The sequence below is a fragment of the Bos taurus genome, chromosome 12 (assembly GCF_002263795.3).
Source record: "Bos taurus isolate L1 Dominette 01449 registration number 42190680 breed Hereford chromosome 12, ARS-UCD2.0, whole genome shotgun sequence".
Lineage (NCBI taxonomy): Eukaryota > Metazoa > Chordata > Mammalia > Artiodactyla > Bovidae > Bos > Bos taurus.
In genome coordinates, this window is record NC_037339.1 from 75,626,827 (window position 1) to 75,631,629 (window position 4,803).

Consider the following 4,803-nt stretch of genomic DNA (forward strand, 5'->3'; position numbering starts at 1 on the left):
GAACAGCGACCCCTGCTGGAATCTGTACCCGAGTTCCAGAGAGAACAGAGTCTATTCATGCCAGTCCCAAGAATGAACCATTTAGAAAAAAAATATACAGTGTATGAAGAGACCTTCGTATGCACATTCATGAAACATTCCTAATAAGGTATTCCCAACATTTACAAAAGCCTTTTGCTGGCACGTTGTCCCGTTTTCCCAAGGATGTTCTCTTCTGCCATCTTGTGGGCAAACTGGGGAACTTTCAGGAGAGCAGTTTGTGATGGCCTGGCTTCCCTGATAACTCAGCTGGTAAAGAATCCACCTGCAATGCAGGAGACCTTGGTTAGATTCCTGGGTCGGGAAGATCCGCTGGAGAAGGGATAGGCTTCAGTTCAGTCGCTTAGTCGTGTCCAGCTCTTTGCTACCCCATGGACTGCAGCACCCCAGGCTTCCCTGTCCATCACCAACTCCCAGAGTTTACCCAAACTCATGTCCATTGAGTCGGTGATGCCATCCAACCATCTTATCCTCTGTTGTCCCCTTCTCCTCCTGCCCTCAATCTTTCCCAGCATCAGGGTCTTTTCCAATGAGTCAGCTCTTCACATCAGGTGGCCAAAGTATTGGAGTTTCAGCTTCAGCATCAGTCCTTACAATGAATATTCAGGACTGATCTTGGTTAGGATGGACTGGTTGGATCTCCTTGCAGTCCAAGGCTTGGACTCTCAAAAGCCTTCTCCAACACCACAGTTCAAAAGTGTCAGTTCTTCAGCACTCAGATTTCTTTACAGTCCGACTCTCAGATCCATACATGACTACTGGAAAAACCATAGCTTTGACTAGATGGACCTTTGTTGGCTACCCTCTCCAGTATTCTTGGGCTTCCCTTGTGGCTCAGCTGGTGAAGAATCCACCCGCAATGTGGAAGACCTGGGTTCCATCCTGGGTTGGGAAGATCCCCTGGAGAAGGGAAAGGCTCCCCACTCCAATATTCTGGCGTAGAGAATTCCACGGACTAGACAGCTCAGACACGACTGAGCTACTTTCAATTCACTGTTTTCTTTTCTGCTTAGTCAAAAGGAAGAATCTGGGCTGGGTTTGCCCAGGGCCATTCGGTAAAACACCTGTGGTCATTTAACCAAGACCCCAGTGCTACCCAGCTTCTCCGGCTTCTGTTTTTTAGAAACAGGAAGCAACCAAAGTGATGGCCTCGATTGGTGGCTTCCGCTGGGGGACAGTGGAGAGAAGCGTCTGAGGGCCACCTCCCCAGAGCCCAGGCTGGCTCGACCTTTGTAGTCCCATTCTGACACATCCCTGCACCAACCCGTCACAGCTAGACTTTGACGATCTGGTCTGGGGACTCAGTAAATGCTGGCCACCTCCACGACAGCAGGCTTTATCTATTTTGTGCGCCTAGTATGTTAAACTGCATTGAGTACCGTGTAGGCGCTGACTTAGTTGAAGGGATGAAATAATAATTGTATTTATGGCACGCTTACTACTTGCCATGCACTGTAGGAAACCCGAACACTTTATACGCATTGTCTCCTAAATTAGGCTGACCAACCCGTCCCAGTTTGCCCAAGAATGTCCCAGAACACCCCCCACCCCCGGTCCCTGACAGACAGGGACAGTGGCCCCTCTATTAGTCAGCTTGGGCTGCCTTAAAATGCCTCAGACTGAGTGGCTTCGACAACAGGAATTCATTTCCTTACAGTTCTGGAGGCTGGAGGTCCAAGGTCAAGATGCCATCAGGGTTGGCTTTCTGGTGAGGCCTCTCTTTCTGGCTTGGGGATGCTGGAAGCTGGGGGGCTGGAGAGAAGGAGGGAGGGAAAGAGGGGCAGCAGGGTGGTGGGGCAGAGAGCTTTCACTTCTAAGTGCATGAATTCCAAAGCAAGGGCTCCCTCGCTCCCTCCCAGCTGGGCCGCCTGCTCTAGGTCGTCAGCACTTACTGGACACACGTGGGCTGTGCTGTCAGCAGCTGAGTGGGATGCATGAAGAATTCTTTGCAGGTTTGAAAACCAAACCAAGGACCCAAGTTAAGATGGCTGACCGATTGAAGGTTAGTCTTACTCCAGGTTAACCTTACTGAGGGTGAGTCTCACCGAGATAGAAATCTGCCAAACAGCAGGGGGCAGCTGGGACCGTCCTCTCTGCCCAAAGAGGCCCTTTAGGGAAGGGCTCCCAGCACCTTTTTGCTGGTGATTGCAAAGCTGGGAAACCTGTCAGAGCGAGTTCTGTGAGTTGGCTGCACCTCCCTCCTCTTGCCTGTGGTGATGGGGGCATAGACCATTTTAGGAGCTGCGCGTGAGATGGAAAGTGACCAGGGAAGCACTTCTTCACTCAGCGCTGAGGACAGGACAGTCCCCAGGCACAAAGGCCCGCCGTCTGGACCCATCCTCTGACTCCTGCACGAGTAGAAAGCTCTTAGGGCTTCACAGCAGCCTTCGGCCTTAGGAAGCTCAAGGATGTGATGTCGGAGGCCTGGCAGGCTTTCTGGAGAAGTCCCGCGTGTCAGGGGCCTCAGCTCACCCCTGATCAAAGGTGGTCAATAAGACAGAGCCCGGCCAGTGCAAGGCTGTCTCGAGGGCACCAGGACAGCAGCCTTACAGATCTGTCCCCTGTTCCCTTTAAACCCATCTATGGAGCAACCAAGGGCTTTCCAGGTGGCGCTAGTGGTAAAGTACCCACCTGCCAATGCAGGAGACATAAGAGACGTGGGTTCGATCCCTGGGTTGGGAAGATCTTCTGGAGGAGGGCATGGCAACCCACTCCAGTATTCTTGCCTGGAGAATCCCATGGACAGAGGAGCCTGGCAGGCTACAGCCCATGGGATTGCAAAGAGTTGGACACGACTGAAGTGACTTAGCACGCACACACAGAATGGAGCCTCCAAGTTCCATTAACACAAGCCAAATGTTCCATCAGATAAAAACCCTGGAGCTCTGAATGGTCAGAGGTGAGCAGGATTTGGGAAGCGGGGACAAGGCTGCAGGGGCTGGAGGCGGGCTGTGTCCTCGCTGACACCCCTCAGAGCCCCAGGCCAGTCTTATTGATCGCCTTTGATCGGGGGTGAGCTAAGGCTCCTGACATGCAGGACTTCTCCAGAAAGCCTGCCAGGCCTCCGACATCACAGGATGGAGGCGACTGCAAGGAGAATTGCAGGAGGAGGGGCGGAGTAGCGGGGAATTGGTGTTCAATGAGGATAAGTTTGTCTTGCAAGACGAAAGAAGTTCTGGAGTGGGCCGGTGGTGATGGTTATATAGCCGCGTGGATGCTCATAACACCCCCGGACTCTGTAACTTCAAAATGGCTCAGTGGTGAGCTTTATTTTGTATGTATTGGGTTGGCCAAAAAGTTCATTTGGGTTCGCCCCATCCCTCCCCCACCCCATCTTACAGCTTATAGAAAACCTCGTATGAATGTATTGGTCAACCCAGTATTTTGCCACAACTAAAAAAAAGAGAACAAAACAGCCTGCTCTTCCTCTACAGCCCTCGGCCCTCGCTGTGGCTTGCTGGCCCCTCCTCTGTGGCTCACCCCCATGCCCCACCTCCCAAATTGGCTTCCCTGCAGCTGAGACCCTGGGCCTGGCATGGCGAGCTTCAGAGCTGATCTCCATGACACTGGAGGAGCCAGTGATGGACTCTCCCTGGTGCTGGAGGTGTGCAAAACCCAGAGCGACTGGGGAGGGGGTCCCAGTGTTCCCAGAACGTCACAAGATCTTTACAGGAGGGCCTGGCTCTCTCGAAGATGGCAAATGTGTTTAATCCTTTTCCGTGTAATCCTTTGAGAGCAGGATTTCCCAGTTACCTATACATGCCCCTCTTGCTCACCGAGGCCAGGCCTGGGGTGTCCACCTGGGTATCAGGTGAACCGTGTTTCCCTGAGGTCCCTCAGTCCAGTCCCCTCTTCACTCTTGGACCTGGTACGTCAGCCCTGCCGTCACACGTCTGCATTTGACAACGTGAAAGGAGATTGGACAGCCTGGTGATGGGGAGGCAGGCACTCGTCCCTGCTCAGAAGGGCTTGGGTTCATGCTGGCTATATGGCTGTGGGCAAGTTAATTAAGCTGGTTATGCCTCAGTTTTCCTATCTTTAAAATGGGGGTATTAAGACATTGTTTAGTATTGTTCAAAGGATTAAATTCATTTAATCCATACTGTCCAGTAAGCATTGGCAGTTGAGAGGCAGGTTTGTGTAGTGGTTGGTGGCCTGGGCTCTGGAGCCAGATGGTGGATGTGACCTTGGGCAGATTACCTGGTTTCTCAGTTCCTGTTTTCTCTCCTTTGTGAAATCAGAATAATAACAGTAATCTATATTCTAGGGCTGTTGCCAAGGCTACATGCTTGTAAACTTGACACAGTAAAGCGCTTCACAGGCCGTCTGCCCACATTCAGGGTCCAGTACATGTTAACCACTATCATTTGTCATAGAAAAAAATGAAGCCGCAAAAAAAAAAAAGTCCAGAATGCATGGCCACAATGGTTAACAGAAATCAAACTGGAACATACATTTAATGAAGTAACTTTTTAAAAATTCTAAAATAGACCACAGAATAAATATCTTAGTACCCTGAAAGAAATAAAGAACCACCACCAAAAAGAAAAAAAACAACATTACGGAGGCATGTGGAAGCAAAACAAGAATAGGCTGATAAGACTCATGTGGACATTATAACCACTTTAAAAAATATTCTCCACCAAAAAGTGTATAGACAGGAAATGCTGGAAAGGGTGTGGTGAGAAGGGGCCCCTCCGACACTGGTGGTGGGAATGCAAACTGGTGCAGCCGCTACGGAGAACAGGATGGAGGTCCCGCTAC